This window comes from Gossypium hirsutum, chromosome A13 (assembly GCF_007990345.1).
Source record: "Gossypium hirsutum isolate 1008001.06 chromosome A13, Gossypium_hirsutum_v2.1, whole genome shotgun sequence".
NCBI lineage: Eukaryota > Viridiplantae > Streptophyta > Magnoliopsida > Malvales > Malvaceae > Gossypium > Gossypium hirsutum.
The window spans coordinates 39,263,723-39,279,404 of NC_053436.1; positions in this window are offsets into that span (position 1 = coordinate 39,263,723).

Here is a 15,682-nt window from a genome sequence, read left to right on the forward strand (position 1 = left end):
ATCACATCGGCCATTAGGCCTTATCACATATATATACACTTTCACATTTATTCAAATATACTTCACATACCACATATACTATCATGTACAGACTTGGTCTTGGCCGAATCTACATCCATCACTTTCCAATGAATAATTCAATTTTACGCCATACTATCATTTCATATTCGAATACTCATAAGCTTACAATATCACGATTTAGAATTCAAGTATGGGTTTAATCAATAGCTTATGAGCAACTAAAACAAGTTTTATCCATGTTTACAACAAAATCACATATTCACTGCGAGCTGTTTTCCTGAGCAATGGTCACTAAATTATTTATAACCGGAGCTACAAAACTCCAAATCACTTGCCGTTAATTTTTTCTGAATATAGACTCGTATACCTTCCATCCATAAAATTTCCAGAATTTTAGGTTTGGCCAATCAATACCAGATTTTTCTTAAAGTTTCTCCTGTTTCATTGTTTGACTAATCTGACCACTCTTCACTACGAATCAAATTTCTCATTTTACAGAATTCAAAATGTGTTGTATTTGATTTCATTTGAAACTAGACTCATTAAGGAGTCTAAGCATATAAATTTTATCTTATAACCATTTTTGTATAATTTATAATGATTTTCTAAAAACAGAACAGGGGATTTCGGAGTCATTCTGACACCGTCTCACACAACTTTAAATATCTCTTTATAGGAAATTTCTTTGCTCACAAGGTCTCTTTTATAAGAAACTAGACTAATTAAGCCTTGATTAAATATTTTATTCAGCCTATAATTCCACACCAACAATTTATAGTGATTTTCTAAAATCACGTTACTGCTGCTGTCCAAAGCAAATTATTACAATTTGCTCTTAAATTTCCAAGTCCAAACACATATGAACTTCCCATTTGAGTTTAAGACATATCATGGCCACATCATACCTTATTAAATCAACTCATTATGTCCTATTATGATTGAATTTACTCAACGTTTAATCACTTAAAACTTACCTCGGAAGTGGTCGACGATTAGATATCCACGGCTATTCGTTTACTTTCTCTTTTCCCCTATCCGACTTTGATCCTCTAAGCTCTTGAGCTAAATCAAACAATTTACTTCCCAATCAAACACAATCACACGGCATCCATATACATTTTAGAACCATTCTTAACATATTTACTACTCATTTACAAACGAAATACTCATATCACATTTATAAAACTACCTTTCATAAACACTATGTATAAATATGCATTTCTTCACTATTTACTAAGTCAAGCCAAACCACATGATTTATTAATTGTTAATATATATATACAGCATTAACAACTTCACTTAAGCTTAAGTATAAAATTTGGTCTTACCAAATTTTGCACATTTTACCAAAATAATAACTACCAATTTTACACATAAGTGCCGAATCAAATAATACCACACTTACAATATCACTTGACTAATGAAATATCCAAAATATCAATCTATCATTTACCAAATTCATAAACCACATATAAGGCACATTTTAAACTCAAGCATGTAACTTAACAACTTAACCATTAGTTGCCGAACCACAAACAAAACATATTCATACGTTAATATCTCAAACCTTACCTTAACAACCAATATGCAAGATATCACATATACATAACTTAGCTTATGAGAACATATGTATTACATCATAAACACATCTTTTACCAATTGCCTCACTTAAGCCAAATTTTTATAATCAACCACAAAAAAATATACCACAAATCACACTTCCAAAATGGGCTACTTCCATGGCCGATTATACTTCATCATTAACATATCTCATTTTCGAATCATATAATCAACATTTGTTCAAGACATCAAACCTCTTTAATTTCGGCTATTACTAATATAAACATTCACAAATCATATTCTTAGGAAGACCGATTTCTTTCCATAACACATTCATCATCAATACTTAGATGAAACAATCAAAATCCCTTCCTTTATACCCTAGCCGAATGCTCCAATCATCCATCAAAATTACAAATTTTAGCATGGGCTAAGTAAGAACCATGATTATTTACCTAAAACAAGTTAAAATTTCACAATTTGACATAATATACTAACCTTTTTAATGACTCAAGTGACCAAAAATTCTTCCCCTCCTTTGTTTCTTCTATTCGGCCATGTTGAACAACAAAGAAAGAATTTTGTTTTTCCTCCCCTTTCTCTAGTCACGGCAATGGGGAGTAAAGGGGGAGACAACTTTGGTTTCTCCTCCCACTCACCTCATGTTTTATCATTCTTAATATTTTCTCTTTTTTTTCTTTCTCCATTTCTTTATTACTAACTTTATTTTATTGTTTCCTCCCATGATGCACCAACACAACATGTCTATGACATGTTTTTAGCCATAACATCTTGTCCACCCATGCTCTTTATTTTATTAATCCTTACATAATGCACTACCCCAACATGTTTATGACATGTTTTTAGCCATAACATCTTGTCCACCCATGCTCATGGCCGGCCACTACATATTAGGGGGGGAAAATTGACATGCAAGTCCTCCCTTTTGATTACATGCACTATTAGGTCCTTGTAGATTAGCCTATCACATTTCAAAAATGTCACCCATAAGTCCTTTTGACTAAATACACATGCAATTTACTAAATCGAAGCCTAAAACTTTCACACCTTCATAATCACATATTTTAGACAATAAATATCACATTCAAATAATTTGGTGACTCGGTTTAGCGGTCCCGAAACCGCTTTCCGACTAGGGTCATTTTAGGGCTGTCACAACTCTCCCCCACTTAAGAAATTTTCGTCCCCGAATATTTCTACCGATGCATAGTTTAGGATAACGTCCTCTTATTGAATTATATCCACAAAGACATTAGCTCATTGATAGCAATTGTAATTCATTATTGATTTCGCATCGATCTATAAAATCATTTTCTTATCTTAAAACAAATACATAAACATTTCTACAAGTATGCACATATATCTCATTTTCTTGATTTCATAAGTAATAATCACTTAATTTAATTCACAAATGCATTTCAAACACATATTAAGCACATATTAATATGTATAATTCACATCATCAACCCACATATTTGTAACCCACATTTTCATTCATGTATAAGCTGTAACCTGACCGAAAGTACACATATACTCAAACATCCAATAAATATCCTTTATCACTCCATCATATCTCACTATTCAACTTAACCTATTTCCAACAGAAAATCAACTTCCACATACCTGAACATTGAGTTCATTTAGCACATTCAATCACCGTTAACGATACCCGTATACAATCGATTTGGCATCAAGCCTCATATTGTATACCGGCATGGGATTTATTTTAGCACATAACCCATATATCCAAAATTATCAGCATTCATCACAAATTCTTACAGACTTTCAAATGTCGAACTTAATCGAAATAATTTCTTGAATATGATTAACAAAAAAAAATAGGGGTCATTTAGCAATAGCACATATGACTTCATATACCAAGCATTCCATAGACTAAATTCGTAACACATTTATAACATGAATTCATTTCTTAACAACATATCCACCATCTTTTTACTTTCATCTAATTTTCTCATACCTTCCGTACATACCTGTATCACTTATTCTGATCTTACTTAATTTATCATCTTAAATATACCTGTTGAATCATTCGAAATCATCACGGATACTCATTAAGCACATATAGCTCTTACAATGCCATATCCTAGATATGGTCTTACATATTCTCACATATCGAGCCGATGCCATGTCCCAGACATGGTCTTACACACTATCTCAAATCAATGCCTTCGTCCCAAACGAGGTCTTACATGAATTCCACTTCACACACTTAGTGCCCACTGACCGATCTCGCACTCATAGTGCTCGGTTAAAGGAATTCACACACACACAGTGCCTCTAATCATTCACACACATAGTGCTCTTATTGATTCGTTATTACACATTGAAATGACTTAACCAAGTCTATAAACATCATGTATGTACACTTTTAAACATATCATCTCATTTAAATTTGAATTCGTATAGTAATGAACACTTAAACTTTGCTCAAATTACCGACACGAAGCCTACTAGGCACGAAGGCCCGAATACACGTCACCAGCATGATTGCTCTTCGGGACCTAGCCCGGATATAACACCAGTACAAATGCTCTTCGGGGTTTAGCACGGATATATCACTAGCACGAATGCTCTTCGAAACTTAGTCCGGATACATCACTAGCACGAATGCTCTTCGAAACTTAGTCCGGATACATCACTAGCACGAATGCTCTTCGAAACTTAGTCCGGATACATCACTAGCACGAATGCTCTTCGGAACTTAGTCCGGATACATCACTAGCACGAATGCTCTTCGGGATTTAGCCCGGACATTTCACTCTCAATTCTCATGTACATATACACATATAGCATTACAAATTAGTATATCATTTACATTACTTGAATACAAACACAACATGCTTATCGACCATTCAACTTCCAGTTCCATAGCCACATACAAAAATCACATTTATAGTCATAACACTCTTTCAAAATTGCATCACTTATACCCTTATAATTCAATCCAAATCGAAATTCAAATACGAGTACATGATACGTACCTGATCAACTTAATGATTTAGGCATATCTAAGTGAAGTTATATCGCAGATTCTCATAGTCAGAAGCTTGCTACAGCTCGATCGGGATCAAGATTCATTACAATATAGCAAACACATTTTAATAGTCAAAAATCATCACACTATCATTTTATCACTTTATGGCATGTATAAATAGACTCACGCGTGCTACGTTAGTCCTAGAATCGACTAAACCGTAGCTCTGATATCAATAAAATGTAACACCCCTATCCCGTGACCATCGCCGAAATAGGTAAGGGGCATTACCGGGATTGTAACTCATGTCAGAACCGTAAAATTTTGAACTTTCTCTTGAAATAAAGGTCATTCATTTAGATAAGTACCAAGCACAGCCAGGGATAAAATTTAAACTTATCTAAGTAAACATTCAAAAGATGCCATTTTCGCATGGCTTATATACATTAACCAAAATATTCTTTCTCCACTAGTCTATTTTATACACGCCATAAGATAATCCAAAACATAGCAGTACCAAACAGTGGATAGTGATAGTGTGACTAGTTGCTGACGATCCCCGAGCCTGTAGCTTCGCAATGAGATCTATAAAACAGAGAAAACAAAATAAACGGAGTAAGCATTATAATGCTTAGTAAGTTTTAAGCAGTGTCAACAGATAACAATCAAATCATAACATAGTTGTTCGTATTTTTTTATTTCCCTCTTCCTTCAGGCATACCATCCCTTTACCGAATATGCACATCTCATCATATACAATAGGCAGATAAACCTTCACATAAAAGTGAGCTCATGTGACATAGATCTATTGTATGATTTCACATAACCTCTCACACTGATCCGATGTCACATAATCATAGGAATAGTCTCATAGATTGCTCTCGTATGCATCACATAACTACCTTATGATTTAGTTCAAATCAAGCTCACATATAAACTTGGAGTACATACCTGTTTAACCTTTCGCATTGAATATATTTATAAGCAATTCTTATTACGAAGTCTTATAGCTTTAACCTCTACTCGGATTATCGGTGAGACCTTTAGCTCAGACGAAATCTCCACATGAAGTTATCGGGTCTTACCCGGACAAAATCTCCACTTGTAGTCATCGGGTCTTACCCGGACATAATCTCCACACGTAGTCATCGGGTCTTTAGAGCTCGGATATAGTACGAGCACGAAGCTTACGGACATTAATCAGTGATAATATTCTCGCATAAAGCCTGCGGGGTTTTAACCCGGATATAGTACTGACACAAATGCCCTTCGGGACTTATCACATTTATACACTTTCACATCCATCACGTTGGCCACTCGGCCCTGTCGCATATATACACTTTCACATTCATCACATCGGCCATTAGGCCTTATCACATATATACACTTTCACATTCATCACATCGGCTATTAGGCCTTATCACATATATACAATTTCACATTCATCACATCGGCCATTAGGCCTTATCACATATATATACACTTTCACATTCATCACATTGGCCATTCGGCCTTATTACATATATACACTTTCACATTCATCACATCAGCTATTAGGCCTTATCACATATATACACTTTCACATTCATCACATCGGCCATTAGGCCTTATCACATATATATACACTTTCACATTCATCACATTGGCCATTCGGCCTTATCACATATATACACTTTCACATTCATCACATCGGCCATTAGGCCTTATCACATATATATACACTTTCACATTTATTCAAATATACTTCACATACCACATATACTATCATGTACAGACTTGGTCTTGGCCGAATCTACATCCATCACTTTCCAATGAATAATTCAATTTTACGCCATACTATCATTTCATATTCGAATACTCATAAGCTTACAATATCACGATTTAGAATTCAAGTATGGGTTTAATCAATAGCTTATGAGCAACTAAAACAAGTTTTATCCATGTTTACAACAAAATCACATATTCACTACAAGCTGTTTTCCTGAGCAATGGTCACTAAATTATTTATAACCGGAGCTACAAAACTCCAAATCACTTGCCATTAATTTTTCCTGAACATAGACTCGTATACCTTCCATCCAAAAAATTTCCAGAATTTTAGGTTTGGCCAATCAATACAAGATTTTTCTTAAAGTTTCCCCTGTTTCACTGTTTGACTAATCTGACCACTCTTCACTACGAATCAAATTTATCATTTTACAGAATTCAAAATGTGTTGTATTTGATTTCATTTGAAACTAGACTCATTAAGGAGTCTAAGCATATAAATTTTATCTTATAACCATTTTTGTACAATTTATAATGATTTTCTAAAAACAGAACAGGGGATTTCGGAGTCATTCTGAAACCGTCTCACACAACTTTAAATATCTCTTTATAGGAAATTTCTTTGCTCACAAGGTCTCTTTTATAAGAAACTAGACTAATTAAGCCTTGATTAAATATTTTACTCAGCCTATAATTCCACACCAACAATTTATAGTGATTTTCTAAAATCACGTTACTGCTGTTGTCCAAAGCAAATTATTACAATTTGCTCTTAAATTTCCAAGTCCAAACACATATGAACTTACCATTTGAGTTTAAGACATATCATGGCCACATCATACCTTATTAAATCAACTCATTATGTCCTATTATGATTGAATTTACTCAACGTTTAATCACTTAAAACTTACCTCGGAAGTGGTCGACGATTAGATATCCACGGCTATTCGTTTACTTTCTCTTTTCCCCTATCCGACTTTGATCCTCTAAGCTCTTGAGCTAAATCAAACAATTTACTTCCCAATCAAACACAATCACACGGCATCCATATAAATTTTAGAACCATTCTTAACATATTTACTACTCATTTACAAACGAAATACTTATATCACATTTATAAAACTACCTTTCATAAACACTATGTATAAATATGCATTTCTTCACTATTTACTAAGTCAAGCCAAACCACATGATTTATTAATTGTTAATATATATATACAGCATTAACAACTTCACTTAAGCTTAAGTATAAAATTTGGTCTTACCAAATTTTGCACATTTTACCAAAATAATAACTACCAATTTTACACATAAGTGCCGAATCAAATAATACCACACTTACAATATCACTTGACTAATGAAATATCCAAAATATCAATCTATCATTTACCAAATTCATAAACCACATATAAGGCACATTTTAAACTCAAGCATGTAACTTAACAACTTAACCATTAGTTGCTGAACCACAAACAAAACATATTCATACGTTAATATCTCAAACCTTACCTTAACAACCAATATGCAAGATATCACATATACATAACTTAGCTTATGAGAACATATGTATTACATCATAAACACATCTTTTACCAATTGCCTCACTTAAGCCAAATTTTTATTATCAACCACAAAAAAATATACCACAAATCACACTTCCAAAATGGGCCACTTCCATGGCCGATTATACTTCATCATTAACATATCTCATTTTCGAATCATATAATCAACATTTGTTCAAGACATCAAACCTCTTTAATTTCGGCTATTACTAATATAAACATTCACAAATCATATTCTTAGGAAGACCGATTTCTTTCCATAACACATTCATCATCAATACTTAGATGAAACAATCAAAATCCCTTCCTTTATACCCTAGCCGAATGCTCCAATCATCCATCAAAATTACAAATTTTAGCATGGGCTAAGTAAGAACCATGATTATTTACCTAAAACAAGTTAAAATTTCACAATTTGACATAATATACTAACCTTTTTAATGACTCAAGTGACCAAAAATTCTTCCCCTCCTTTGTTTCTTCTATTCGGCCATGTTGAACAACAAAGAAAGAATTTTGTTTTTCCTCCCCTTTCTCTAGTCACGGCAATGGGGAGTAAAGGGGGAGACAACTTTGGTTTCTCCTCCCACTCACCTCATGTTTTATCATTCTTAATATTTTCTCTTTTTTTTCTTTCTCCATTTCTTTATTACTAACTTTATTTTATTGTTTCCTCCCATGATGCACCAACACAACATGTCTATGACATGTTTTTAGCCATAACATCTTGTCCACCCATGCTCTTTATTTTATTAATCCTTACATAATGCACTACCCCAACATGTTTATGACATGTTTTTAGCCATAACATCTTGTCCACCCATGCTCATGGCTGGCCACTACATATTAGGGGGGAAAATTGACATGCAAGTCCTCCCTTTTGATTACATGCACTATTAGGTCCTTGTAGATTAGCCTATCACATTTCAAAAATGTCACCCATAAGTCCTTTTGACTAAATTCACATGCAATTTACTAAATCGAAGCCAAAAACTTTCACACCTTCATAATCACATATTTTAGACAATAAATATCACATTCAAATAATTTGGTGACTCGGTTTAGCGGTCCCGAAACCGCTTTCCGACTAGGGTCATTTTAGGGCTGTCACAGTTTTAGGCACATAATAGAATGAAGTCTTTAAGCATGGAATTAGGTAATGTTTACATGTTTTGGTACATGTTGTGTTGTTATAATTGTGGGACATTTGAATGGCATATTGGTTAATTGATTTAGGATCTTGAAATGGCATATTGATGTGTGTTTGGATGTTTTTTAGATCCCTTTAAAGTGTGCTAAAGTAAGTAGAAAGGTTTTGCATGCAATGGTATGAAATGGTTTGATTTTAGGTGAATTTTAGGATCACACAGCCTAAGACACGGGCGCGTGACTTAGCTATGAGAGGCACACGGCCTGACGACACAACCGTTGTCATCTGATGATTTCCTTAGGGTGTAAGTCACTGAGTTACATGGTCTAACACACAGCCTGGCAGACGAACATGTGGAGCAACTTAGAGCATTACACGGTCTAGCACACGGGCGTGTGACACGACCGTGTGACCCTACCCAGTGAGTTACACGGGTGAGGATACGGGCTGGGACACGGCCGTGTGACCTTGTTTGCAAATTTTGCATCTTTTTCCTAAAATTTTTGATTTGTTTCAAATTAGTCCCAAGTTGCTTCTAAGCTATTTTTAGGCTCTCGAAGGCTCAATTTAGGGATAGTATGCATGTGTATGAATGGTTTATTTGTAACATCTCAAATTAGGGCCTAGTCAAAACAGTGGTTTCAAGACCATAAACGAAGTAGAAATAATTATTATATTATTCTTATGAGGTCTATGATATGATTGCATGCTTGAGTGAAAATTTCATGCAAAAAATTCTATTGATAAAGTGTCCAATTTGACATTTATGACTAAATTGCAAAAGTTGAAAAATGCGAGTTCTAGAAGCTTTAAGCATGAAATTTCCATGGATTATTAATTAGAGGTCCTTAAATAGTAATTTGCCCAATTTCTATAATTATGGACAAAAATGGGTATGAATAGGAAAATTTTGAAAGAAAAACCTTAAGGGCATTTTTTTCATTTGGTTAATAAAAGATTAAAAAGGGAAAAATGTAACACCCCTTACCCGTATCCAAGACCGGGACGGGGTTTGAGGCGTTACCAAACTCAAGGATTCACAAACATGCAAAGCCAAGTCATAAAATTTCATTCAAATTTAAAACTTTTCAATTTTTACCTTCAAGTCCCTTATATGGGCCTACGAGGCCTTAAACGTGCTTTGAAAATAATTAGGGACTAAACCGGGAACTTTGGAAAGTTCGGGAAAATTTATAAAATTTTCCATGAAGCAGAGTCACACGTCCATGTGGACACAGGGACACGCCCGTGTCCTCAGGCCGTGCAACTATCTGACTACGACGTCATCTTGCAAAATGGACCACACAGCCAAGCCACATGCCCGTGTGCTAGGCCGTGTCCTCCATACAGCTAAGATACATGACCGTGTCTCTGCCCGTGTGGCTAACACTTAGGCTATTTTTCAAGCCTTTTGTTGTCCTTAATTCTCTCCCATACTCAAACACATCATAGGCACAAATTATAACATCAATTTGATGGTTAATCATCCTTTAGTAAAATTCAATTAAAGCATGCGCATGTTGTCATACATGTGTTTATCACATATACTCATGTTACACCAAGTTGGGCTTACCAATTCGCACCCAATAGTCTTATCATATTGATGAACAATTTTTACCAATTAACCATAATATTTTACCCAACACTCAATCTCTACTTAATCAACAATGTTCATGTTCAATCCGTATCAACTTAGTACCATGCCACACATTTATTTCATGGCCATGACCACCTCGAATGGCCCTAGGGTATTCATCATGTACATATGCCATATACTACCCATTCATAGTAATAAGCATAATCACATCACAAGGTATTAACACATAGCATGGATAAATAGGCTTACAAGCCATAACTATTATAAGTCATATCTCATGGCTATATACAATGAATCAATATAAGCCAATACATTTGGCTAATCATAACAACACCTATCATAAAAACTAAGTCCCTATACATGCCACTCACTTGAAGGTGCTTATTACATATATGTCAATTCTCCAAAGGTGATGGCTTGATAGTTTGATATTGCCTCCGATGATCTCCAACCCTGAGCCGACCTGAGAACACTAAGGAAATGGAAAGGAGGGAGTAAGCTTTATGCTTAGTAAGCTCACATGTAAAATAATAAGCAATGTATTAACACGCCATTCTCAAATTCTTTATATTTATTCAAAGTCCAGGCAAGCTATTTTCTCGAGTTGCAGTCATTAAATCATTTATAACTAGAGCTACGGGACTCCAAATTAAGATCTACTAATTTTCCCTGAAACTAGACTCACATATCTTCTTACCATAAAATTTTCATAATTTTTGGTGCATCCAATAATAACATTTTATTCTTTAAATTCTCCCCTATTTTGCTGTTTGATAGCTTCGAACTTTCTTCACTAAAATTTATTTATCTCTTAGTACAGAATTCGAATAACGTTCTTGTCTGATTCTTTTGAAAATAGACTCATTAAGGTTTAGTCATATGAATTCTAACCCATAATTATTTTTTTATGATTTCTAGTGATTTTCCCAAGTCAAAACAAGGGATTCCGAACTCATTCTGACTCTGTCTCACAAGAATTCAAATATCTCATAATATTAAATTCTTCTACTTACAAAGTTTCTTTTATATGAAACTAGACTCAATAATATTTAATTTTATATTTAATTCAGTCTCTAATTCGATTTCCACAATTTTTAGTGGATTTTCAAAGTCGGACTACTGCTGCTGTTCAAAACTATTTTAGTGCAACATAATGATAACCATCACAAATTTGTCATTAAATTATTCTCATAAATATCACTCATCCATTTGCATTCTTATCTCAAGTCCATTTCATTTCACATGTCAAACACATGTTCATGGGTTTCGGGTACGTACTTGTGCTATCTCTTAGCACAACCACTCATCCAAACATGACAACCATATGCATCATACTAGTATCATCTAAGCATCGATAAGTTTATCATTTCAAGTATTTCCATTCCATTTCTCATATTAATTCCTGTTGAATTTCTCGAAATCTCAATGGGTATCCCATTTACCGTCAATTCATACAAGTGATCATTTCAAGTACGCACTCCCACAAACCTCAATCCTTACAGCTAGATTACCAGTCCAAGCTAAATCCCCTGTAGTATAAACTCATAGAGCAATTGTCAGGATTACCAGTCCAGGCTAAATCTCCTACAACGACAATTACTTTAATGAGCTCGGATCTAAATTACCAGTCCAGGCTAAATTTAGATCCTAAATTGGATTACCCATCTGGACTAAATCCATATTGCACACATATTCTTCGGAAGGCTAGATCACTTTAGGAACACCCGTCCGGGCTAGATCCTTTTTACCGTCAATTCATTTCAAGAAATCCATCGATTATCCTTTTCATTCAACCTGGATTTTCTTCCTATCTTTTTTTTATCAATTACATCATTGTTTCATAAATTTATTATACAATGGGCATTCAATTCATACTCACATCAACAACATACAATTCAAGCGTTTAAGAATATAATTCATCATGTTAATAAAACATTATAACATGATATATCATTGCATTAACCAAGTTAACATTTATCATAAAATTTTCAAGTAAGCATTCAAAAAACATTATGTTCACAATATATTCACTATCATAAAGCAAGTCACCATTACATGAACTAACAAACATTTCATGCATTACTAGTCATGTATCATTATTATCACAAGTTTCATGTACCATTCCTTCATAGCATTTTCTCACGTTACAAATTCATTTCATCACCTTTTTCAGTATATTAATCATACAATTCATGCCTTATTAACAAAGAATTTAATCCTTAAATAACATTGCACTATCATTAACACACGCACTTACCTCGAATACGAAAATGACAAATTTATCATTTTAGTCCATAACCTTGTATTTTCCCAATTTAAGCCCGAATCTCGATTTCCTTGATCTATCATTTCAAATATATAGCCTATTTAGGACTCATATTATTCAAATTGACCCAAAAATCATGTTTTGGAAAATTTAAAATTTTTCCCCTAAACTTTCACATATTTGCAATTTAGTCCCTAGGCTCGTAAAATGAAATGTATTCAATTTCTTGATTACCCAAGCCTAGACGAACCATATTCAAGCTTATGGCAGCCCACATTTATCATTAAAATAGATTTTTAGTTATCTATTTTACACCTTTTTCAATTTAGTCCTTTTTAGGCTTTTTCATGAAAAATCAATTAGTAAAAGGTGTTAAACACACTCCAATCTTTCATGTTCTACCATTAAACATCAAAGTACTAGCATGTCATTCATCGGTAAATTTTTAAACATAAACCTTAGCTCAAAATAATGGTAGAAATGAATAGGTCATGTTATCGGGACATCAAAAATGCATAGAATGTTAAAAACGGGGCTTGCGATCACTTACTATTGAGCTTGGAAGCTTGGAAACCCTAGCCATGGATCCCCTCTTGATTCACACGACCATGGGAAGAAGATGGATACTAATTTGGCTTTTATTTTGTCTTTTAGTTCATTTTACCCCTAAATGACCAAAATGCGCTTTTTACTATTCTTTCAATTTTTACCCATCTAAGGCCATTTTTGTCCAAATTTTAGAACTTAGTTAAATAACTCTTTAAGGACCCCTAATTAATATTCTAATTCAATTTCATGAAAATTGCTTCTAGAACACAAGTTTTACAAATTATTCGATTTAGTCCTTAAAGTCTAATTAAGCACTTTTCACATAAAATTTCCTCATGAAATTTTCACACAAACATAAAGACATATCATAGACCTTATAATAATCATAAAATAATTATTACCATATCAGATTTATGGTCTCAAAACCACTGTTTTGGCTAGGCCCTAATTCGGGATGTTACAAAAAAATAAGTCAAAATTTGTGTCCATCTTCCTCCCTCATTACCGAAAATCATAAGGAGCCATAGCTAGGGTTTTGTTCATCCTTTCAAGCTCAATAGTAAGTACATTCTAGCCCCGTTTTCTATGTTCTTTATGTTTTTTAGATCCTTGAATCATGATCTAGTTATTTCTACCATTATTTTAAGCTAGGGTTCATGTTCAAAAACTTACCCATGTGTGACATGCATGTATTTTTTTGTTTAATATAAGAATATGAAAGTTTGATGTATGATAAACATCTTTTACTAAGTGGTTTTTCATGAAAACACCTAACATGGACCTTTTTGTTAAAGTTGTAAAAATGAGTATAAAAATCTGATTTGAAGGAAAGTGTGGGTTGTTATGAGCATGTGTTAGGTTCGACTAGGCTTGGGTAAGAAATAAAATGGATACATTTTATTTTACGAGCCTAGGGGCTAATTTGTAAATATGTGAAAGTTTGAGGGCAAAATTATAATTATGCCAAGCATGATTTATGGACTGATTTGAACAATGTGATAATTAAATAAGTGAAATTTGCTATTATAGATCAAGAAAAATGGAGTTCGGACCTAAACCGAGGAAAGAAGAAAGTTGTGGACTAAATCAAATAGTTAGCCATATTTTGGTACCGAGGTAATTTCGTGTGTAAATAATGCAACATTACATGATTATGTTTTTAATGCTTTAGTATTGCATGAATTGTGTAATTGTCTTTGTGGATTTAATTAATGATGACTCAATGACAATTCGACGAAGTTTGATATCTCGAAACCCCAGTTGAACCTTAGGAATAGTTAGGATACAAATGTCATGACATTAGGGTTATGTGCGATCCCATGTAAGACCATGTCTAGGACATGGCTTTGGCATCGATATGTAATTTTGTGTAAGACCATAGCTGGGCTATCAGCATCGATATGTGATCCTATGGAAGACCATGTCTGGGACGTGGCATTAGCATCGATCTACAATTCCATGTAAGAACATGTATAGGACATGGCATTGGCATTAATATGTGATCCCATGTAAGACCATATCTTGGATATGGCATTGGCATCCTACCATGTGTATGAGAGCTCCCGAGTATCCTTTAGTATTCTAAGTGATTCAACGGGTAATCCAACGATTATGTCGAAGAAATGACAATGTATGATCATGTTAAAAGGATACAGGTACGTACACAAAGCTCATAAACATTGATATTATGAATCTATGAGACCTCGAAAGAAGTGAATGAATGAATGAATTATGATCATGAGTTTTATTGTACATTATGTAAATGGCATGAATTAAAAAGTACCTATGATACTTGATGCCATTGTGATAAATATTATAGTGTTATGTGTATAATAATGCATGGTTAATTTTGTTAATTATTTGCATGCAAAATTACTAAGCTTTATGCTTACTCCCCTTTCTTTTCCATTTTCTTATAGTATCTCCAAGCTAGCTCGGGGATCGAAGGGCGTCGGAGCTCGATTCACACTATCAAACTAATCTTTTGGGTATAGTAAAATTCAAGTATTTTAAGTATGACATGTATAGGGACTTGGTCTTTTTGTTATATGTCATATTTGTATAGCCAAATGTGTTGGCTTATAATGATTTAATGATTCATTTTGTATATGGCCATGAGATATGGCCCATATTAATTTTGGTGATGTATTCCTATTCATACATGCATACTTTTGCTATGGTCACTTATGTTATG